This window comes from Sapajus apella, unplaced genomic scaffold, assembly GCF_009761245.1.
Source record: "Sapajus apella isolate SASKATOON/1434 unplaced genomic scaffold, GSC_monkey_1.0 scaffold3, whole genome shotgun sequence".
In the NCBI taxonomy this organism is placed as follows: Eukaryota; Metazoa; Chordata; class Mammalia; order Primates; family Cebidae; genus Sapajus; species Sapajus apella.
The window spans coordinates 29,185,492-29,211,475 of record NW_022436943.1 but is presented as its reverse complement, the minus strand read 5'-3'; positions in this window follow the sequence as shown (position 1 = coordinate 29,211,475).

Sequence of the window (25,984 nt, the reverse complement as noted above, 5' to 3'; positions counted from 1 at the left end):
TCACCACCAGGCCAGCTCTACAAGAGCTCCTGAAAGAGGCTCTACACATATAAAGGAACAACAAGTACCAGCTCAACTAAACGGCAAAACAGTCAGCTAGCACCAAAATGGCAGTATCAAATTCACACATAACAATATTAACCCTAAATGTAAATGGACTAAATGCCCCAATCAAAAGAGACAGACGGGCAAATTGGATAAAAAGACAAAACCCATCGGTGTGCTGTATCCAGGAAACCCATCTCACATGCAAGGATACAATAAGGCTCAAAATAAAGGGATGGAGGAAGATTTACCAAGCAAATGGAGAGCAAAAAAAAGCAGGAGTTGCAATTCTTATCTCTGATAAATTAGACTTTAAAGCAACAAAAATCATAAGAGACAAAGAGGGACATTACATAATGGTAAAAGGATCAATGCAACAAGAAGAGCTAACGATCCTAAATATATACGCACCCAATACAGGAGCACCCAGATACATAAGGCAAGTTCTTAATGACTTACAAAGGGACTTAGACTCCCACACAATAATAGTGGGAGACTTTAACACCCCATTGTCAACATTAGACAGATCAACCAGACAGAAAATTAACAAGGATATCCAGGACTTGAACTCAGACCTGGAACAAGCAAACCTAATAGACATTTACAGAACTCTCCACCCCAAATCCACAGAATATACATTCTTCTCAGCACCACATCACACCTACTCTAAAATTGACCACATAATTGGGAGTAAATCACTCCTCAGCAAATGCAAAAGAACGGAAATCGTAACAAACAGTCTCTCAGACCACAGTGCAATCAAGTTAGAACTCAGAATTCAAAAACTAACTCAGAACCGCACAGCTTCATGGAAACTGAACAACTTGCTCTTGAATGTTGACTGGATAAACAATGAAATGAAGGCAGAAATAAAGATGTTCTTCGAAACCAACGAGAATGAAGACACAACATACCAGAATCTCTGGGACACATTTAAAGCAGTCTCTAGAGGAAAATATATAGTAATAAGTGCCCACATGAGAAGCAAGGAGAGATCAAAAATTGACACCCTATCGTCAAAACTGAAAGAGCTAGAGGAGCAAGATCAAAAAAACTCAAAGTCTAGCAGAAGACAAGAAATAGCTAAGATCAGAGCAGAACTGAAGGAGATAGAGACACAAAAAACCCTTCAAAAAATCAATAAATCCAGGAGCTGGGTTTTTGAAAAGATCAACAAAATAGACAGACTACTAGCCATATTAATAAAAAAGAAAAGAGAGAATAACCAAATTGATGCAATAAAAAACGATCAAGGGGATATCACCACAGATTCCACAGAAATTCAAACCATCATCAGAGATTATTACAAACAACTCTACACACACAAACTAATAAACCTGGAAGAAATGGATAAATTCCTGGACACTTGCCTCCTGCCAAGCCTAAACCAGGAAGAAGCCGAAACCCTAAACAGACCCATAACAAGGTCTGAAGTTGAGGCAGCAATTAAGAGCTTACCACCCAAAAAAAGCCCAGGTCCAGATGGGTTCATAGCTGAATTCTACCAGACATACAAAGAGGAGCTGGTACCATTTCTTCTGAAACTATTCCAAACAATACAAAAAGAGGGAATTCTTCCCAAATCATTTTATGAGACCAACATCATCCTGATTCCAAAACCCGGCAGAGACTCAACAAGAAAAGAAAACTTCAGGCCAATATCCATGATGAACATAGATGCAAAAATCTTCAATAAAATACTGACAAGCCGATTGCAACAGCACATCAAAAAGCTTATCCACCATGATCAAGTAGGCTTCATCCCGGGGATGCAAGGCTGGTTCAACATACGCAAGTCTATAAACGTAATTCACCACATAAACAGAACCAAAGACAAAAACCACATGATTATCTCAATTGATGCAGAGAAGGCCTTTGACAAAATTCAACAGCACTTTATGCTAAAAACCCTCAATAAGCTAGGTAATGATGGAACGTATCTCAAAATAATAAAAGCTATTTATGACAAACCAACAGCCAATATCATACTGAATGGGCAAACACTGGAAGCATTCCCATTGAAATGTGGCACCAGACAAGGATGCCCTCTCTCACCACTGCTATTCAATATAGTATTAGAAGTTCTAGCCAGAGCAATCAGGCAAGAAAAAGAAATAAAGGGTATTCAAATAGCAAAGGAGGAAGTCAAATTGTCTCTATTTGCAGACGACATGATTGTATATCTAGAAGACCCCATCGTCTCAGCCCCAAACCTCCTGAAACTGATAAGCAAGTTCAGTAAAGTCTCAGGATACAAAATCAATGTGCAAAAATCACATGCATTCCTATACACCAATAACAGACTTAAAGAGAGCCAAATCAAGAACAAACTTCCATTCACAATTGCCACAAAGAGAATAAAATACCTAGGAATACAACTAACAAGGAACGTAAAGGACCTCTTCAAAGAGAACTACAAGCCACTGCTCAACGAAATAAGAGAGGACACAAACAGATGGAGAAACATTCCATGTTCATGGTTAGGAAGAATCAATATCGTGAAAATGGCCATACTGCCCAAAGTAATTTACAGATTCAATGCTATCCCCATCAAGCTACCAATGACCTTCTTTGCAGAACTGGAAAAAACCACCTTAAACTTCATATGGAACCAAAAGAGAGCCTGCATAGCCAAGTCAATTCTAAGCAAAAAGAACAAAGCGGGGGGCATCACACTACCAGACTTCAAACTATACTACAAGGCTACAGTAATCAAAACAGCATGGTACTGGTACCAAAACAGAGATATAGACCAATGGAACAGAACAGAGGTCTCGGAGGCAAAACAACATATCTACAACCATCTGATCTTTAACAAACCAGTCAAAAACAAGCAATGGGGAAAGGATTCCCTGTTCAATAAATGGTGTTGGGAAAGCTGGCTAGCCATGTGCAGAAAGCAGAAACTGGACCCCTTCCTGACACCTTACACTAAAATTAACTCCAGATGGATTAAAGACTTAAACATAAGACCTAACACCATAAAAACCCTAGAAGAAAATCTAGGCAAAACCATTCAGGACGTAGGTGTAGGCAAGGACTTCATGACCAAAACACCAAAAGCATTGACAACAAAAGCCAAAATAGACAAATGGGACCTAATCAAACTCCACAGCTTCTGCACAGCAAAAGAAACAATCATTAGAGTGAATCGGCAACCAACAGATTGGGAAAAAATTTTTGCAGTTTACCCATCTGACAAAGGGCTGATATCCAAAATTTACAAAGAACTAAAACAGATTTACAAGAAAAAAACTAACAAGCCCATTCAAAAGTGGGCAAAGGATATGAACAGACACTTTACAAAAGAAGACATACGTGAGGCCAACAAACATATGAAAAAATGCTCATCATCACTGGTCATCAGAGAAATGCAAATCAAAACTACATTGAGATACCATCTCACGCCAGTAAGAATGGCGATCATTAAAAAATCTGGAGACAACAGATGCTGGAGAGGATGTGGAGAAATAGGGACACTTTTACACTGTTGGTGGGAGTGTAAATTAGTTCAACCATTGTGGAAGACAGTGTGGAGATTCCTCAAGGACATAGAAATACAAATTCCATTTGACCCAGCAATCCCATTACTGGGTATATATCCAAAGGATTACAAATCATTCTATTATAAGGACATGTGCACACGAATGTTCATTGCAGCACTGTTTACAATAGCAAAGACCTGGAACCAACCCAAATGCCCATCGACGATAGACTGGATAGGGAAATGTGGCACATATACACCATGGAATATTATGCAGCCATCAAAAACGATGAGTTAGGGTCCTTTGCAGGGACATGGATGAACCTGGAAACCATCATTCTCAGCAAACTGACAGAAGAGCAGAAGATCAAACACCGCATGTTCTCACTCATAGGCGGGTGTTGAACAATGAGAACACATGGACACAGGGAGGGGAGCACTACACACGGGTCAGTTGGGGGGAAATAGGGGAGGGAGGGTGGGGGGTGGGAAGCTGGGGAGAGATAGCAAGGGGAGAAATGCCAGATGTAGGTGATGGGGAGGAAGGCAGCAAATCACACTGCCATGTGTGTTCCTATGCAACAATTTTGCATGTTCTTCACATGTACCCCAAAACCTAAAATGCAATAAAATAAATAAATGGGGAAAAAAAAATCATCTTTATGTGCACTTAGTATTTGTCAGGAACAAGAAACAAGGTACAGGCTCTACCCTTCCAGAGTTTACAGTCTAGTGGCAGAGATAAACACACATAATACCGTAAATTACTAGAAAATGGGAACTACACTTTCTATGTGTGTTTATTTCCCTTGCCTACCCCACCCCATCCCTATCACTATTAAAACCATTGTTCTTAGAAGTGTTCTGTAACTCAATGAGAGGATAAATGAATGGCTTAAACTTCTTACATCAGAACTCTGTATGTAAAAAGACTGAGTTGAAAGAAAGTCTTTAAAAATCTACAGAACAAAGCTCTTACTTTATAAATGAAAAAGTAGTATTAAGAGAAGCTGTGACTTGCTCACGGTCATAGCTAGAATTCGTAACTTTTATTTTATCCATGGCTCTTTTGCAAGACCTTTATATGTTGACAAAAGCCTTCTTGGTAGTCCCAGAGAAAATTTCTCTGTGGGGCAACTTGAAATTTGTAAAACACCATAAACTTCAACAATATTTCTCAAAGTAAGAATAAACAGTAATATATGACTAAGGAGATTTTGAATAAAAGAAGCTTAAAAAAATGAACGGAGAGGATGTAGAGGAAGAAGGCCGACTAGGAACAGCTCAGGATAGCAGCTCCCAGTGAAAGTGCAGAGGGTGAGTGGACGCCGCATTTCCAGATGGATTTTTATTGCCCACAGACCAGGAAATTCCCAGGCGGAGGAGCCCCACAGGTCACAAGCGTGGCTGTTTTGGCCAGCGCGGCTGTTCCGCCCGTGTGGCTGCTTTGCCCCGTACCTTGGCGCGGTGGTTCATCCTACAAAAGACACTGGTCCGGGTGCACTCTTAGCAGGCGATTGGAGCCCTGAGACGGCAGAGTCGCCCATTCATCTGAAATAGCGAGCCAGGCCAGGAGATTCCTAGGCACATGAACCACCAGGAATCTCAGCACCGCTGTTTCAGCTGGCTCAGTGAGTCACAGCAAGGGAGATCCCGGTGCCTTTAAAAGAGGTGACTGGAACACTGGGGGAGAGTCAACCATTCAACAACAACAACAAAAAAAGACTCTGAGTCAGGGAGCCAGGTGATCAGGCTCAGCTGGGCCCACCCCCATGCCGTGCAACAAAAAAAAACAAAAACAAAAACAAAAAACAGTAATTGAAAACGCTCTGGGTTGAGAGTTTCACAGCAAGCACAGGTGAACTCGGGATGGTCTGACTCTGTGGGGGAGGGGCGTCTGCCATTACTGAGACACTCCACCACTACGGAGGCAGTCTGACCAACGCTGAGGCAGCCTGCCGTTGCTGAGGCAGCTCGCCGTTGCTGAGGCAACCTGCCATTACAGAGAAAGTCCGCCATAACAGAGGTGGGCCACCATTGCCAAGGCAGTTCTAACTACACCCATATAAATAGGAGGGCAGGGAGGATCACACGAAGGCTGGGCAGAGCCCACAGTAGCTCAGCAAAGCCTCTGTGGGCAGACAATAACTAGGCTGCCTCCTCACCGGGCAGGGCAGCCCTGAAAGAAAAAAAAAGGCAGCAGCACAATGGAAACTCATAAATAAAGCCCTAACTCCCTGGGCAGAGCACCTGGGGAAAAAAAAGGGGGGGAGTTTATGAGTTCTGCTGCAGCAGACCTAAACATACCTGCCCAGCAACTCTGAATGAACAACGGAGCTCATAGCTCAGGGCTTGAGCTCCAATAAAGGACAGACTGTCTCTTCAAGCAGCTCCCTGACCCCCATATATCCAAAGAGTCATCTCATAAAGGAGAGAACAGACTGACATTTGGCGGGCATCCTTCTGGGACAAAGATAGCAGAAGAGGAAACTGGTAGCAACCCTTACTGTTCTGCAGCTGCTGCAGGTGATCCCCCGGCAAGCAGAGCCTGGAGTGGACCTCAGCAGTCCTGCAGCAGAGGGGCCAGACTGTGAGAAGGAAAGCTAAGAAAAAGAAGTAACATCAGTAGCCACAAACTGGAAGTTCACTCAGAGACCCAATCGGAAAGTCAGTAACTACAAATACAAAAGGTGGATAAACACACAAAGATGGGAAGAAACCAGTGCAAAAAGGATGAAAACACCCAAAACCAGAACACCTCTCCTCCTAAAAGGGATCACAACTCCTCACCAGCAAGGAAACAAGGCTGGATGGAGAAGGAGTGTGATGAAATGACAGAATCAGACTTCAGAAGCTGGGTAATAAGAAACTACAGTGAGCTAAAAGAACATGTTCTAACCCAATGGAAAGAAACTAAAAACCTTGAAAAAAGATTTGAAAAAATGCTAACGAGAATGGACAACATAGAGAGGAATATAAGTGAATTGATGGAGCTGAAAAACAAAACACGAGAATTTCGTGAAGCATGCACCAGCTTCAACAGCCGAATTGACCAAGCAGAAGAAAGGACATCAGAGGTCGAAGATTAACTGAATAAAATAAAATGGGAAGGTAAGAATAGAGGAAAAAGGGTAAAAAGGAATGAACAAAGTCTCCAAGAAATGTGGGACTATGTGAAAAGACCTAATCTACGTTTGATAGGTGTACCTGAATGTGACAAACAGAATGAATCCAAGCTGGAAAACACTCTTCAAGATATTATCCAGGAAAACTTCCCCAACCTAGCAAGGCAGGCAAACATTCAAGTCCAGGAAATACAGAGAACACCACAAAGATATTCTCAAGAAGAGCAACCCCAAGGCACATAATCGTCAGATTCACCAGGGTTGAAATGAAGGAGAAAATGCCAAGGGCAGCCAGAGAGAAAGGTTGGGTTACCCACAAAGAGAAACCCGTCAGACTAACAGTGGATCTCTCAGCAGAAACCCTACAAGCCAGAAGAGAGTGGGGGCCAATATTCAACATCCTTAAAGAAAAGAACTTTCAACCCAGAATCTCCTATCCAGCCAAACTAAGCTTCATAAGTGAAGGAAAAATAAAACCCTTTGCGAACAAGCAAGTACTCAGAGATTTCGACACCACCAGGCCTGCTTTACAAGAGCTCCTGAAAGATGTCCTACACATATAAAGGAACAACCAGGACCAGCCACTCCAAAAACATGCCAAATGGTAAAGAGAATCAACACAATGAAGAATCTGCATCAACTAATGGGCAAAACAGCCAGCTAGCATCAAAATGGCAGTATCAAATTCACACATAACAATATTATCCCAAAATGTAAATGGACTAAATGCCCCAATAAAAAGACACAGACGGGCAAATTGGATAAAAAGCCAAAACCCATCGGTGTGCTGCATCCAGGAAATCCATCTCACATGCAAGGATATGCAAAGGCTCAAAATAAAGGGATGGAGGAAGATTTACCAAGCAAATGGAGAGCAAAAAAAAGCAGGAGATGCAATTCTCTTCTCTGATAAAATAAACTTTAAAGCAACAAAGATCAAAAGAAATAAAGAAAGAAATTACATAATGCTAAAAGGATCAATGCAACAAGAAGAGCTAACGATCCTAAATATATACGTACCCAATACAGAAGCACCCAGATACATAAGGCAAGTTCTTAATGACTTACAAAGAGACATAGACTCCCACACAATAATAGTGGGAGACGTTAACACCCCAATGTCAATATTAGAGGATCAACCAGACAGAAAATTAACAAGGATATCCAGGACCTGAACTCAGACCTGGAACAAGCAAACCCAATAGACATTTACAGAACTCTCCACCCCAAATCCACAGAATATACATTCTTCTCAGCACCACATCACACCTACTCTAAAATTGACCAAATAATTGGAAATAAATCACTCCTCAGCAAATACAAAGAAAGGCAATCATAACAAACAGTCTCTCAGACCACAGTGCAATTGAATTAGAACTTAGAATGCAGAAACTAACTCAGAACCGCACAGCTTCATGGAAACTGAACAACTTGCTCTTGAACGTTGACTGGATAAACAATGAAATGAAGGCAGAAATAAAGATGTTCTTCAAAACCAACGAGAATGAAGACACAACATACCAGAATCTCTGGGACACATTTAAAGAAGTCTCCATAGGAAAATATATAACAATAAGTGCCCAAATGAGAAGCAAGGAGAGATCTAAAATTGAAACCCTAGCATCAAAATTGAAAGAGCTAGAGGAGCAAGATCAAAAAAACTCAAAACCTAGCAGAAGACAAGAAATAGCTAAGATCAGAGCAGAACTGAAGGAGATAGAGACACAAAAAAACCTTCAAAAATCAATAAATCCAGGAGCTGGTTTTTTGAAAATGTCAACAAAATAGACCACTAGCCAGATTAATAAAAAAGAAAAGAGAGAATAACCAAATTGATGCAATAAAAAATGATAAAGGGGATATCACCACAGATTCCACAGAAATTCAAACCATCATCAGAGATTATTACAAACAACTCTATGCACGTAAACTGGTAAACCTGGGAGAAACGGATAAATTCCTGGACACTTGCCTCCCCCCAAGCCTAAACAAGGAAGAAGCCAAAACCCTGAATAGACCAATAACACGGTCTGAAGTTGAGGCAGAAATTAAGAGCCTACCACCCAAAAAAAGCCCAGGTCCAGATGGGTTCACAGCTGAATTCTAGCAGACATACAAAGAGGAGCTGGTACCATTCCTTCTTAAACTATTCCAAATAATCCAAAAAGAGGGAATCCTTCCCAAATCATTTTATGAGACCAACATCATCCTGATACCAAAACCCGGCAGAGACTCAACAAGAAAAGAAAACTTCAGGCCAATATCCATGATGAGCATAGATGCAAAAATCTTCAATAAAGTACTGACAAGCCGATTGCAACAGCACATCAAAAAGCTTATCCACCATGATCAAGTAGGCTTCATCCCAGGGATGCAAGGCTGGTTCAACATACACAAGTCTATAAACGTAATTCACCACATAAACAGAACCAAAGACAAAAACCACATGATTATCTAAATTGATGCAGAGAAGGCCTTTGACAAAATTCAACAGTCCTTTATGCTAAAAACCCTCAATAAATTAGGTATTGATGAAACATATCTCAAAATAATAAAAGCTATTTATGACAAACCAACAGCCAATATCATACTGAATGGGCAAAAACTGGAAGCATTCCCTTTGAAATCTGGCACTAGACAAGGATGCCCTCACTCACCACTCCTATTCAATATAGTACTGCAAGTTCTAGTCAGAGCAATCAGGCAAGAAAAGAAATAAAGTGTATTCAAATAGGAATGGAGGAAGTCAAATTGTCTCTATTTGCAGACGACATGATTGTATATCTACAAGACCCCATCATCTCAGCCCAAAATCTCCTGAAACTGATAAGCAACTTCAGCAAAGTCTCAGGATACAAAATCAATGTGCAAAAATCACAAGCATTCCTATACACCAATAACAGACTTAAAGAGAGCCAAATCAAGAAGGAACTGCCATTCACAATTGCTACAAAGAGAATAAATACCCAGAAATACAACTAACAAGGAACATAAAGAACCTCTTCAAGGAGAACTACAAGCCACTGCTCAACGAAATAAGAGAGGACACAAACAGATGGAGAAACATTCCATGTTCATGGTTAGGAAGAATCAATATCGTGGAAATGGCCATACTGCCCAAAGTAATCTACAGATTCAATGCTATTCCCATCAAGCTACTAATGACCTTCTTCATAGAACTGGAAAAAAACACCTTAAACTTCATATGGAACCAAAAGAGAGCCCGTATAGCCAAGTCAATTCTAAGCAAAAAGAACAAAGCGGGAGGAATCACACTACCAGACTTCAAACTATACTACAAGGCTACGGTAATCAAAACAGCATGGTACTGGTACCAAAACAGAAATATAGACTAGTGGAACAGAATAGAGGCCTCGGAGGCAACACAACATATCTACAACCATCCAATCTTTGACAAACCTGACAAAAACAAGCAATGGGGAAAGGATTCCCTGTTTAATAAATGGTGTTGGGAAAACTGGCTAGCCATGTGCAGAAAGCAGAAACTGGACACTTTCCTGATGCCTTACACTAAAATTAATTTCAGTTGGATTAAAGACTTAAACATAAGACCTAACACCATAAAAACCCTAGAAGAAAATATAGGCAAAACAATTCAGGATACAGGCGTAGGCAAGGACTTCATGACCAAAACACCAAAAGCATTGGCAAGAAAAGCCAAAATAGACAAATGGGACCTAATCAAACTCCACAGCTTCTGCACGGCCAAAGAAACAGTCATTAGAGTGAATCGGCAACCAACAGAACAGGAAAAAATTTTTGCAGTCTACCCATCTGACAAAGGGCTGATATCCAGAGTTTACAAAGAACTAAAACAGATCTACAAGAAAAAACAAACAAGCCCATTCAAAAGTGAGCTAAGGATATGAACAGACACTTTACAAAAGAAGACATACGTGAGGCCAACAAACATATGAAAAAATCCTCATCATCACTGGTCATTAGAGAAATGCAAATCAAAACTACATTGAGATACCAACTCATGCCAGTTAGAATGGCGATCATTAAAAAATCTGGAGACAACAGATGCTGGAGAGGATGTGGAGAAATAGGAACACTTTTACACTGTTGGTGGGAGTGTAAATTTGTTCAACCATTTTGGAAGACAGTGTGGTGATTCCTTAAGGACCTAGAAATAGAAATTCCATTTGACCCAGCAATCCCATTACTGGGTATATATCCAAAGGATTATAAATTGTTCTACGATAAGGACACATGCACATGAATGTTCATTGCAGCACTGTTTACAATAGCAAAGACCTGGAACCAACCCAAATGCCCATGGATGATAGACTGGACAGGGAAAATGTGGTACATATACACCATGGAATATTATGCAGCCATCAAAAACGATGAGTTTGTGTCCTTTGTAGGGACATGGATGAACCTGGAAACCATCATTCTCAGCAAACTGACACAAGAGCAGAAAATCAAACACCACATGTTCTCACTCATAGGTGGGTGTTGAACAATGAGAACACATGGACACAGGGAGGGGAGCATCACACACTGGGGTCTGTTGGGGGGAAATGGGGGAAGGACAGGGGTGTGGAGGTAGGGAGAGATGGCATGGAGAGAAATGCCAGATATAGGTGAAGGGGAGGAAGGCAGCAAATCACACTGCCATGAGTGTACCTATGCAACAATCTTGCATGTTCTTCACATGTACCCCAAAACCTAAAATGCAATTAAAAAAAAATTTTTTTTTAAAAAATGAACGAAGACACTAGCCATCCCAGAATTTAATGTAAAGTGATAATGATTAAAGATCTGATAAGACTAGATCGACAAAGTAATGGAAGAAAATACGTAACTCGGAAACAGAGCTAAGTATATCAAAATTTACTATGGTATAAAATGTGTTTACCACAGATAAGAAGGAAATTTAAAATTATTTTTGAAGGCATTAGAACATTTAAAAAATGCTAAAACATTAAAAGATACTAGAAGGTTTTAGAAAGAAACAGATTTTCTCTCTTCACTATATACTAAAACTTTGGCTGGAATAAGGAATTAAAAATAGAACAAAGAATGGCAAAAAAGAAATCAAAAAACTGTAAGCAAATATTTATTAAGTCTTTGGAGGTGGAAAGTCTTTTATAGCTTATATGTGGTAAAGAAACTCACAAAGTGATTGGTATGCTTATAAAATGTTAAAATTGGAAGGCTCAAAACTTTACAAAATTAAAAGGCAAATACAAAGAAAATACTTGCACAAGTATAACAAAGCATTAATGCCTCTGTGCATTATAAACTTATAAATCGGTAAAGAAAATGCCACAAACCTGTAGAAAGGAAACATGTATGAACAATTTATGAACATAAAATCAGATTTCTAACGAGCACATTGGAAAATACTTTATGTCAAAGGTCATCAAGACATACATTCACCTATGAGCCAGAAGCAAGTCCCAGACCACACAATGAGAAGAAGTAATTATTAACACAATTTCTCTCAAATTATGAAAGCAGAAAATACTCATTTGTTTTATGTAATACCCTCAGGCCAAGCCTCAAATTTCATTTATTTTTATTTTTTTTTATTACCTTTTAGGTTCTGGGGTACATGAGAAGAACATGCAAGATTGTTGCATAAGTACACACATGGCAGTGTGATTTGTTGCCTTCCTCCCCATCACCTATATCTGGCATTTCTCCCCATGCTATCTCTCCCCAATGCCCCATCCCCCGCTGTCCCTCCCCTATTTCCCCCCAACAGACCCCAGTGTGTGATGCTCCCCTCCCTGTTTCCATGTGTTCTCATTGTTCAACACCCGCCTATGAGAGAGAACATACAGTGTTTGATTTTCTGTTCTTCTGTCAGTTTGCTGAGAATGATGGTTTCCACGTTCATCCATGTCCCTACAAAGGACACGAACTCATCATTTTTGATGGCTGCATAGTATTCCATGGTGTATATGTGCCACATTTTCCATGTCCAGTCTATCATCGATGGGCATTTGGGTTGGTTCCAGGTCTTTGCTATTGTAAACAGTGCTGCAATGAACATTCATGTGCATGTGTCCTTATAGTAGAATGATTTATAATACTTTGGATATATACTCAGTAATAGCATTGCTGGGTCAAATGGGATTTCTATTTCTAGGTCCTTGAGGAATCGCCACACTGTCTTCCACAATGGTTGAACTAATTTACACTCCCACCAACAGTGTAAAAGTGTTCCTATTTCTCCACATCCTCTCCAGCATCAAATTTCTTAAATATAAAACTCTTGGTGGTCTTCTTCTTACATTGCCATTCCAAAACAAAGTAATTTGATGTTAAAAGATTGAAGGAAGAAATGAATGAAATAAACAAACATATGAATAAATGAGTTAGTAAAACCTTAGCACCATTTATGATTTTAAAATTTCGGCAAAATTCATTAATGGCAGAAGGAAATCAACAAACTGGAAGAAAGCAACAACAGGGAAATTCAAAGTATTTGGGATTACTAAACTATATATATATTTAGCTAAGACGATGCAGACGAAGCCATGTCTATTCTTTGACTTCAACAAAACAAGTGGTTTTGTAAATAGAGGAGTAGGTTCTGATAATACAGAAAGTGTGATGTCTATTAATTATCAAAGAGATCAAATAGTCCCTTTAAGGGTAGTTGCAGACGATAAACGAACATTTAGCTGGAGGAAGCACCCATCTAATTGCTATTCATTGGAGCAGAAAGCAGAACAATGGTAGCTACAGAAGCCACCTGCCCTTAATTTGATCTGGGATAGGATGACTCTGATAAAGCCTGAACCAAGGAACAGGAGGCCTACATTCTGGTCCTGAAGAAGGATCAAGAATAGAATCCTAGGAAACCACAAAATGGACTGGGAAAAAAACAAGAAGGATGATCAAGGAGAAACAGGAGAGTTTGGCCAAAACTGAAAAGAATGAAGAAAGGTAGTGAGTGGTTAACAGAAAGGCACATCTTAAAGAAATCAAGAAAGATGGTGCCTAAAAACGAAGCCATTAGAGAACATAATAAAAACTTTCATTAGAGTAGGAGGAGCATCAGCCAGATTATGTGGACTTACATACGAAAGTGAAGAGTCAATGTGAAGGAAGTAAGAACACCAACGGTAAAACATAATTTTCAAGAAGTTTGATGGTAAAGGAATAGTAGGATTGCTTTGAACTAAAATTGGTGAGTTTAAAAAGTGAATAAATTAATATATGCCAAAACAATATACATGAATTTACTTGTTATTGTTATTACCGAATAACCCTGGATAAATTGTTCTGATTTTTAACAAATTATTTAAAATGTTATGTTGCACTTTTGGATTCAAAAACTCTAAATTTTCTTAATATATTTATTAGTGTTCTCATGTTATTTCAATAATCAAAGGACCCTAATGACTACTAGACTTTTATACATGGAATCAAATGATTTCCTCTCCCATCCCCATTCTTCAATGCAGCATTATTTAACATTCATTAAGCATCAGTAACTTTATTTCTAGGTCTTTTGGGTTTGTCTTGACCAGGTAACCTTTGGAAAGTTACCACCCTTGCCATGTAACCTTTTGTCAGCCACACCCTTTCACAGAGATATTTCTTCTGTATCCCATCTGCCTTGTCAAAAAAGTACCCTTATTAGAAGGTTAATAGGAAGAAATTTAATTAACAGAAACAATTTATTTTAAAAAAGAAATTCACAAAAACTAAATACTCAGAAAGCCCTGGGCTCTTTGTGTCAGAGTTTTAGTTAAATTCTCAGGCAATGAAGGAGAGAAAGAAGTGGAAAATCAGGATAGCTTCATAAGCCCTTTATGTTGCCTGTATTCGTTCCTAAATCTTGTATTAATTCTTCTACAATGGTCTTTCTTCCTAATCTCCATGGATTCTATTTCTGCCAATTTGCATTCTTGGCAAGGCCACGTCAGGGAACCTGGAGAGGGTGTTGTAGCTATGCCTCTACTCAGTTAAATTTCCATTTTGAACAGGGATAGAGGTTCACCTGGACTTGACATCAGAATGTCAATGGCCACCTCTACTTGACATCAGAATTCTATAAAGAGAAATGATTCTTTCTCTTGGAGCTTCCCTATCAATTGTTCTCATTGTTTTCATGCCCAGGATGGGACAAGTAAGTTTCCTAACAGGAGGTACTTTTTTGACAAGGAGCCAAAAACTTTCCCCTCATCAGAAATGTAATTGGATAATTGATCTAGTACCAGAACTCATGCTCTCAAAGTGCAGGGCTTCCCGGGCCTGGCCCTGGGAACTAGAGAATGCTGAAAGATCTATTCTAGAAAGGTAGGCAACTATATAAACATTCTAGGAAGACCAGAATCTAGACACTGTGGTTATGTCATAATGCCACTGGCCAACCTGACCCATGCAAACCTTTCAGCAATATGTAGAGACTGTTGGTGGGCCCACCCGTGATAGGAAGTAGTTCAGGTGTCAAATACTGGCCTAGCCAACCCAAGAACACTGAACACTGCATTCAGAATACCCACAAATACTACCACATTATGCTGCATCTCTGACTTCCTCTTCCCTCTACCATAAGAGTATCCTGGCAGCTGTGGAACATTTAGACTCCTTATCTTTCAACTCCCATCTTCCTTACCTCTAACCTACCTACTTCATCTGACCACAGAGTCTTAGTTCACAGGTCTGCTTTAGATAGGGTTAAGGCCTTTCACATTCATGTCCACTTAGCCATTGTTGACAGATGGAGCGTATTAATTCCTAGAAAAATTCCTCCATCAATAAATGACCCACCAACAATTGCAGTTGTACCCCCTGCCCACCCCAACCTCATCCCTGAATCTGCTTCTATCAATATCCACTTTCACAGCAGCTCTGGCATCCATGCCGGTTTGCATCATTCATGAATAAGCTCAGTCCAAAAAGGCCCTGCCAAGACTCTGATGATACCATATGAGGAGCTCTTATATGTGTAGGGGAGAGCTGGTCTCCTGATGATGTCAGATCCCAACCCACCTGGAAGTACAAAACGGAAACCCACTGGCCATTAGTACCTTTCACCAGGTAAACACCAGGAAGTCTCAGTGTGGTTCTGGCTAAGGGAGTGGCCAAATAAAAGTACATGATTTACTGGTGTCTGTCGCTTTATATGATGTGGGTATGATATCATACCCACAAGGGACCTTCAGAGTAGCATTAAAGCACACTAGGTTTCAACATTACCCAAAAAAATGTAAAATACATGATTAATTTTTATATTGAGCATGTTTTTAAGTACTGCAATAATAATAGACATATTGGATTAAATAAATTCAAATATTATAAAAATTAAAAAAACAAAAAGCTTTTAGCTTAAGAATTCCTCCAGGCCTACCTTTCCTTCTTTGTCTTTTTTGTTTGTTTGTTTGTTTGTTTTTTATCATCTCATTCTGAGGCTTCCCTCTGTCTCAGGCTCACATGACTTTGTAACTTAGCCTGCTTGCTCACTCTTTCTTTCTCTATAATCATTTGACTCATCATTTACCCTGTTTGTGTTCTGGTATTTTTTAGGATGCTGAGCTCTCCATTCTTCAAGACTTGCATCTTGCTCAGGACCCCAATTCACAATGAGAGGGGAGACAAGCAGGGTCATAACCCTGTGATTATCAAGTTACAAGAGATATACCAAGGAAAATGCTGTTTCTTCCCACAGCCCACCAGCTATTGCTAACTGAATCTTCCCCTTTCTCAAAATAGCCCACAAACTTTGAGTTGGCTCACTTCATTCTGCCTCTGGGCTTTATGAAGTGCCTGTCACCACCACCCACCTGTCCACCCCACTGTAGGGTCAAATGGAAAAGAAGATCAATCATAACTCTCCTCAATTTCCTCACCCTTCCACTTCTCGGCCCTATGAAACTTTGTCATGGCTCTGCTACCACTTCAGTAAAATATAAATAATAACAATTGTATCTAATATACATATTAAGGAGACTGAAATGTTTTGAAACGCATGTGAGGTATCTATACATAGCAAATGTTCAATAAATTATAGCTTCATTTACTATTTCTGCTTATAGACTCTTGTTACCAATAAATAAATAATAAATAAGACACAAACCAGCTCTTTTAATGTTTGATTTGGTAATTATTCCAAGTTTTAAGGTAGTTCAAGAAAATAATGAAAAACAAAAAGCAAGAACCAATCAGGTTCTCCTTCAACTAGCCACCGAGTTCATTGTGCATGCGTGTGTGTGTGTTTAAAAAAAAAAAATCTATAAGAATCTAACGCCTGCAAACAATTCCTTCAAAGTTTAATTCATTTGTATTTGTTTCAGAGAAGTAGAACATCTGTCTTCCCACATCTCTCCCCAGCTCCTGCTCCTTTCTCTGGAATGTTACATGTTTTTTTTTAAACCTCAGAGACATCCCATTAGGTTAATAATCTGGAATCAAAAATGTCTGTTTTATTTTATTTGTTTTCTCCTAGTTTGATAAAGTGGCAAATATTACTTGACTTGTCCCTAAAGTATTCAGTGTTAGATTTCTTTCCTTACCAAGAAAATGGCATATACAGTAATTCTTCCTCTACTGTATATAACTTCCAAATGCTACCTTAGCAGAATTATGAAATAAAAATGAATGCTTTTTAAAGCATTTATGGGGACTGGGGAATAAATGATAGAATTTTCTTATATTTCTTGTATATGCAGATAACAGATACATTTAATGCAAGAAGGAAATAGAATTTTAATAGAATTTTTAACTAAAGATCTTGAAACAAAACTAGACATACATTTTAATTGAATTTCTGGCTCAAATTACAGCAAACCATTATAAATCATTAGGAATCAGTTTTAAAACTGCTTTCACTTTTCTCCGTATTACAAACACAGAGGTAAGCTTTTACAGCTTCAGATAAGTGTTAATAAATTACCCGAATTTCAAAATTAATGGCTGCCCGGCTGCTTTGGGGAGATATCATTGTGTTTCATGAATATTTTGATTTTGTGATTAGATCAAAATGCACTGAATTCCTAAACAGTCATAACCAAGGTCTGCTGATCATAAACTGTTCTTTTTTTAATAAATTATATTCCTCACAAATCTGCTGATATGGAATAATTAGAAATTGGTTGCCTGCATTTACTGTAATATTTGCATGACTTTAGATCTCCACCTACTGATCTAGAGGCTGGCAGGAAATGTACATTTTGTACATTTCTAAATATACCTTGCCTGCAGAGATAATGGTTTATATTGTGATGGGAAGAAGGTTTTTATTTGCAAAAAACAAAGAGGTGTCACTTGCCAGTTCTGGAAGACATTGATTAGGCAGTTTATGTCATTTCTATTCAGAACTTATTATTTACAGCTTTCTTGTTTCCTTTCCTTTGTAAGAGATAAAGATCTGTATCTTGTAAACTGCTTAAAGACTATTTTGTCTTTTTAGGGAGTCTTGAAATACATTTCACAGAATGCAAGCATCCTGAAATTAAATGTAAACTGAGTAAAATACAGTATCCCAATCTTTTAGAATATCTCCAAGGGTAATCTTTAAATTAAGCAATACATAAATAGTTACACTGAGGAAAAAGAGAAAGTCACCTTTGTAAATCCATCCTTTACCATGTAAAGCACATATATATAAATCTGAATCTAAACAACCTAAACAACAATTATCAGATTACCAGGTAATCTGATAATTAAGTACAGTCATATTGGAGAAAATGCTGACTGCACAAATTTAAGACTTTTTATTCTTATAAATGTAATGATCTTCTAAAAAATTGAGTAACCTCAGGAGCTAAAAGCCAATGTTTTCGAATATCCCAATACAATAATATTTATGGAACATTTCTTCAAGGTTTATGGAAAGAAAGGTTTTCAACAATAGGACAAAAACAATTCTTGATAAAATCCAGAGAAAGTTTCAGAAGAAGGATGCAGGAAAGTTTCAGCAGCTTCTTCTATTTAGAGACCTGGGAAGTAAGAGGGTTCCCTGGGAGCATCATTTACTGCAGTAATGACACAGTCGTCTTCCTCTGGGCCTTCATAAGCCAGAGTCAAGGATTCCTAAGCCTAGTATTACTACAACACATAGCAATATTTTCGTGGGTCTTTGAAGTTAAAACGAGGCTTAAACCAGTTGCCTCGCTTGTGGTTCGTGGCACCTGGCATTTTTTTTCAGTGCTTTAAGGCTGGGCCAGTGACAGTTGCTCATTATTGGTATTCTTTGCAACTTCTCAGCTTACCACCAACACAAGAAGAACCAAAAAGAGTGGCTAGAATCAAATGACTGAGAGTCCATGGCAAGCCTTTCCATGAGAAACATTTAACCTCAGTAAGACTCTACCAGTCCAACATAGTAAATGCACAAATGTTCACTTGTTTGTACAAAAAATAAAAGGGGGATAACATTCACATTTGTAATTAAGCAGTTGGGCTTACTATGGTTTAGCATGTTAGCAAATATATCTAAGAATCTACCCCAAAATTCTGCTTAGAGTCCATGACAGCTAATAAGAAAGAGCATAAGCTAAAATTCATTATTTATTATATATATCTCCTGGAGCTGTTATGTGGATTAAATGAAACAAAGCATGTGAGATGCTTAAGTGCCTCAAGTAAATAGTAAATACTACAAAACAAACAAATAAAACCCAATGGAAATACTAAGGATCTTATAGACAAAATTTCAGCATGTTTTGTTTTTTTTTTTAATCTGACATCTTTTAACATTCATTATGTTTTCAGTCATCTGCAGTTTCTACATAAATCTCTATTTATGCTTATATTTGCAATGAAAAACATTCAGGCAAAAATCTTTTTGTTGTTGTTACTCAAAAGAGAGGGCATCTACATTAGTCATATATGTCAGCATTTGCATAGACAGAAGGTATCTCTATAGCCACAAGCAACTCTGTGCTCTTTAATGTAAGGTGGAATCTGCATTGTAGAAACACATTTTCCCAAAATCAACCCTGTCATCAGAAAGCTTAATCATGTTAAAATATATTCTTCCCTCTGACTATGTTTATGCACATAGACATATATTTTGAAAATTTTAGCTAGTTCTATTCCAAATAAATGATTCCTGTTTTAAAATAAAGAAGGCATTTCTAGTAACAAAGAGTAGGTTGCTCAAGAATGATTTATCCACTTAAATATTTATTGAGCATCTGTTCTGTGCCAGGTACTATACTAGACCCTTGGTATACAGGGATGAATAGGATCAGGTACCAGTTTCAGGAAGCTGAGTCTATTGGGCAGAGAGAAAACTTCATGTTTAGTTATAGTTTATTGTGATCATCTCTGGGGCAGAAGCATGCTTAGAATATCATGGGGCCAAAGGAAGACCTCGAGAATAGGGTAGATTGTCAAACAGAGATCTTGGGGTCTAAGAAAACCAGGAGGAGGAAATCAAATGATGAAACAGAAGAAAAGATACTTCAGAGGACCAACACTTGAGACACAAAACAGTACATGTTTGAGAAAGTTCATGTATTTCATCAGGCTGAAGCAAATGATGCCTCCAGGTGCTCTGCAAAGCATAAGCCTCCATCTACAATCCATTGAACCATATTTGGGGAATTAGCCCAATTGGGTATATCCAGCCCAAGTCTCACTAGGAAGGTCATCCTACTAACCACCTTTCCACAGTCAGTTGACATCATATGGAAACAAACATCTCAAACACGAGATATGTCAAATGGAATAACTGATCTTCTTGCAAGGCTTACTTCTCCCCGCAGTCTTCCCATTTTAGTCAATGGCAACACCATCTACTCAGTCCCTCAAATCAGAACTTTGGAAGCCATTTTGTACATATCTGTCTCATTCACATAAGCTCCATCCACATCTCCAATACTTTCCCAGACAATTACAGTTTCAGATTATATCTCAACTAACTGCTTCCCTGCATTTCTACTACACCACTGGAGTTCAAAGTACCACCACCTTATGTCTGAACTGTTGCAATAATTTTCACTCAAATCTCTTCACCTCCATTCTTGAGCCTTTATAATACATTTTTTCACAAAAGCCATTTTAAAATGTTAATCTGATCATATATTTTTGGCTTAAAACCTGCTATAATTATTCTATGACCTTAGAATAAAACTCTAAATCTTTACTCCCCTTCTTCTCTGGTGATACAGTTGCATCTGGGCAATAGATGTCTGGACAACAACAAGAACTTGCAGTTCTTCTAGGATCTAGATGTGACCATATGATTAGGTTCCAATGATGGTTCTAAAATGGATGGGAGTGATGTGTGCCATTTCCGCACCCAGGTCTTTGCACGTGGGATGCCCACACCCTTATGCTCTCTCACCTTTCCACCAACTAAATATAGAAACAATGGGAGCAATCTTGGAAGGAGAGCATTGAGAATGGCAGGACGCTTCTGTTAGCCTACATCGCTGGATGAATCTGCCTAGCAGAGATCCCTTAGCTTTCCCAGACTCTTTTATGGGAAAGAAATTTACTACCATCTTGTTTGAGCCATTGCACTTTGGGATCTCTTCTTTGCAGCAATCTGGCTTTCACCCTGATCCACACACGATTCTAGTTTACAAGCCTTTCGTGGCTTTTCCTTGCCAACTTCATCTTTGACATTGTCCCTTTGTTCACAAATGACTTTTGAATGTGACAAGTTCTTTTCTCATAGCCTTCAAATATTTAGTCCCTTAACTGAATTCTCGCTCCCTGTACCCTTATCCTTCTCCTGACTTCTACTTATCCTGTGGTCAAATCTTTAAATAACTCATGAAAGAGGTCTCTCTAATCTTGGACTTAACTAAATTAAGTCTCTTATTTTCTCTCCCCTTAATGTCCTGCTCTTTTCTTTCTTTACTTGCTCTCTCTTTCAATAAAGGTTTATTGAGCACAGTGCCAAACACTGTGCCAGAGATTGAAAGCGGGAACTTCTGGTAAATAAACAGATAATAGATACATACATAGATACATAAATACATGGCATGCAGGCTAGCTGAAAGGATAGAAACATAAACAAATCAATTAATAAAAGAATTCCATGTTATGGTAAGTACTATGAATGACTTAGAAACTAGTAGGAAAAACTAGTATTTATTACAATTTCTAAATTATATTTTATTTGTAAGTTTACTTATTCAGTGTCCGTATATCTTACTGTAAGCTTTCAAGGTAAGGGTTCTATTCATTTTTATTTCCCCTGTGTATTTGCTGCCTTGTACAATGCGTGGAATGTAGTAAGTGCTTGATACAGTTTGGCTTTGTGTATCCACCCAAGTAACATCTCAAAGTGTAATCCCCATAATCCCCACGTGTCAAGGGAGGAATGGCAGGAAGTGACTGGATCATGGGAGCAGTTCCTCCCATGCTGTTCTCATGACAGTGAGTGAGTTCTCATGAGATCTGATGGTTTTATGCATTTGACAGTTCCTCCTTCACATGCCATCTCTCTCTCCTGCCGTCGTGTAAGTCGTGCCTGCTTCCCCCTTCCTCCATGATTCTAAGTTTCCTGAGGCCTCCCCAGCCAATGTGGAACGGTGAGTCAATCAAACTTCTTTTCTTTAAAAATTACCCTGTCTCAGGTAGTTATTTATAGCATTGTGAAAACAGCCTAATGCATATGTTCGTAATAGAAGCATAAAAAGAGGAAATACTTCTTGAAGATATATGCTAACAAGGTCCAGAATTCAGGGTATACATTTGCGACTTACATGCTTCTATTCCCAATCCTTAACTCATAACTCTGACAAGCATTAGTATTCTCTAGGTACTCTTTTCTTCCATGCTGCTCTGATGCTAGAAGGCAACAGATACATTGAAAAAAATATATGGGCTCTGTGACCAAGTAGACTTGGATTGGAACCTCAGGTTGGGAAACCTCAGGTTGCCTACCTTCTAGTCATATTCCTTTGGGCAAGGTCATTTACCTCTGAGCCATGTTTATAAGATGGGTATATTAATTCCTACTTCATAGAGTTGTTATAAAGATTGCTGTGAAAAAATGTCTCACCTAGTACCTATTATATACTATATGATCAACAAATGTCAATTGTCTTCCTTTTACATCTTCTCTTAGTAATGAAAACATTCCCTCCTTACTGTGAGCTGTGCTCAAGAAGATCCCTCTGTGGCTGTCAGATCAAGAGAGTCAGCTTTGAAATGCTCTCTCGGTGCTTTGTAATGTTAAACATTTAACACAATTACTGTAAGGCGTGCTCATTATTATAGGATGGGATGAATATTTTAAAATGAGACTTATAATAGTAAGGTTGTCCTGATTGTGCTTTGTCAAAATGCCATACATAGGGACAGGAAGTTTTGTTTTTTGAGCACTAAAAAACAAAACAAAACAAATTCCATTTGACCCAGCAATCCCATTACTGGGTATATATCCAAAGAACTGTAAGTTGTTCTACTATAAAGAGTAAACAAATTTTAAAACAAAAAGAGTAGTTAGAGGTTCTAGGGGAGGTGATATACATGAAGTTCATATTAATCAAATTGTGGGGAAATATCTTATCAATCCTAGCCTTTCTAATGGAAATCAAATATTCAGGCTTTTGTGACCTAGTTGAATATTCACTAGAAATTAGTAGACTTATACTAATGGATGGAAAAATTACTAAAAGTATAAAACAAAGTTTCTGGAATTGCATACAATTTTCTTATCCTCTGAACATAGAAGAATAGATTAAAAAGTACTTGCCAAATTAAATAACTAAAGCAAAGGGACAAAATAAAGATTCACTTAATACTGTTTTCAGGAAGGAACTGATAGAAAAGAAGGATAACCCAACCACCCTCCCAAAGCTAAGGTTGTGGTTATCATTTGCACTGAGCAAAGAAGGAAAGTGAACCATACTTCAGAGGATACAGAGAGACTAAAATGTTAGGTTTCAACTAAGAAAGAAAAATGCTTTTGCCAAGAAATCTAGGGGGAAAAATGTGATTTGATAAAAGGCAGTCACCAAACAGGAAGAAATTTCTAGGTCATTTCTAGATTCATTTTTCAGATTGGGGACCCAGACCACAATCAACATCACCTATTTTTTGCCTTCCATGATGCCTAGAATTTGAGCAGAAAACAAGACAGCAATATTCAAGCCTTGCCTCTGTGGCCACACCTGAGTGACTTCAGAAAAATAGAACTTTGATGGTCATGATATGATATAATGCATTTCATCCAACTTCATTGATAAAGCACCCCTTCTCTTGAATTTACAAAAATTATCATCCATACCTTACAAAATGGACCAAGCACTCACAATGGCTCCATTTCCCAGGCACTTAACAGGTATTGAGGACATTTACAGAATCATAAGAAGTCAAGGAAATATTTTATTAAGATAAATGTAAACTTTATTATGAAGTTTGGATTGATGTCTCATATACTCTATATTTGTATTTTTAGCGTCTGTAGCCGAACTTTTCACATTCTCTTCAAATAGATTTTGCAATCTGGGTGTAGTTTCCTCCTTGAATATAAGAATCCCACCTTATATTTAAAAGTAAAGAAGATATTAATAAGGTGTTCATGAATGACATATCATTGAGAATCTCCAGATTTTTAATATCATAATACATTACTCCCTTATAAAAATTTATTAACTTAAAACTGAAAAATATAAGTGCACCCTTTAGTATTAAGGAGAGTTACTGTGTATAAATAAAGACCAATCTAGTTGGTTTGAGCCCAGGGTGTTGGGTAGTAAAGCCATGTTCATGCCAGAATTATGAGGTTTAATGGTGATATCTAGCCTCTAGCACCTGCAATTCAAATTCTTTTTTCAGGAAATTAAAATTATTTGTACTTGGTTTGGCTGAAAGTACATCTTCACAAATCTAAGTTGACTGTGTAAAATACACACACACACACACACACACACACACAGAAAGGGAGAGATCCAAGGAGCTCCCCTACAATTGGGAGGTGACTCTCTTGCCATTAGGAAGGCCATTGTTATTAAGAAAGTCATAAAAGGCTCCAAGATATTGTCCATGAACTCAGCAGTCAAGAAACTAGGATACTTAGAGTGAACCAATGAAAAGCTTAGATGTAAAAAATAACATGTGAAAAAAGAAGTACAAGGGCATTTCCTCACTGCAGGTCTTCAGTACACACTTAAAAAGTATTAAGTATGTTGTGTATTCCCATAGACACTTGGGTTTTTTCACCATTACCCAACAAATCAATGTCAAAGCATGACACCTTGCCTTCTTTACACTGAAAGACAAATCCCCAAATACCATGATATTTATAGCATCTATGGACATGACTGTAGGAAAGCCCACATACATTGCTAGAAAGAGAAATATATCATAATAATGTGTTTGTAAAGCATTGAATGAGGCACTGAATTGGTGGGGAAAAGTGCATGTATCATAATATTTTCATAAGTCTTGGTTTTCATCCATGATCCTAACTTCAAATTACATTTGTAGTCATTACACAAAATGCTATCAATTCATGTTTCTAATTCCTCATTTTTTGTCACCTTCAACTTAGAATTTTGAAGGTTGGCATAATCTTTCAAACTATCCAAGAATCAGGCATTTCATTAAACATTTAAGAAAACTCTTTTGTTATTATAGGAATGAACTATCAAAGGCTCTGTGATACAACAGGAGTAGGAGATATAATCATAAATAAAATATATATTCACATATAAAAATATATAGTGTAAAGTAATAAGTGCCAGAAAATAATGTTGAGATGGAGAGGGAAAGATATGAATGTCTGAATTTTACCTTTGCTCAACAATTTCTTCTTCCTCTGAAGTACTGAAGAAGCAATACAACAAGAGACAAAGATGAATGGACACATTATTACTTTAGAATTAGCTGGACCAGGACCCAATACTCGAATGCAGGGTTCTCCTGTAAAATTGATTGAGTGTGTCTGATGCTCAAAACTCATACTGAGCTACCATGCCCCTGTCTTAATTCTCTAACTACTCACCAAAAGTGATGAGAATTTGGGAGTGTGTAATAAAAGTGAGGCAAGATAGGCTTTCCAGAGAGCCCTGCCACAGCTTACCATTTGTATCTCTTAAAGGCAACAGGAAGGAGAAGAAAGAGATCTGGGCACAAGAGAACATCAGTTTGCAATAGTAAATGCCTCCATTAGTAAACACAGCCCAATAAATTTCCTCTACTCTGACCAGATTGGGATATTGTAAAGAATAAGAGAAATAGAAGAAATGCCCACCTTCCCCCAACCCCCACAAAAAAGGTATCAAATTCTTTGAGAACTCAAAGAAAAGAGGGACATTGAAATCAAGAAAAATGTATTTTTTTGATGTTTTTTCCTCTTCACTGATTTCTTCCTGATCTACTTCCTCAGCTCTTTTTCCTCTACTATCTCTTAAGTTTTCCTTTCAGGATA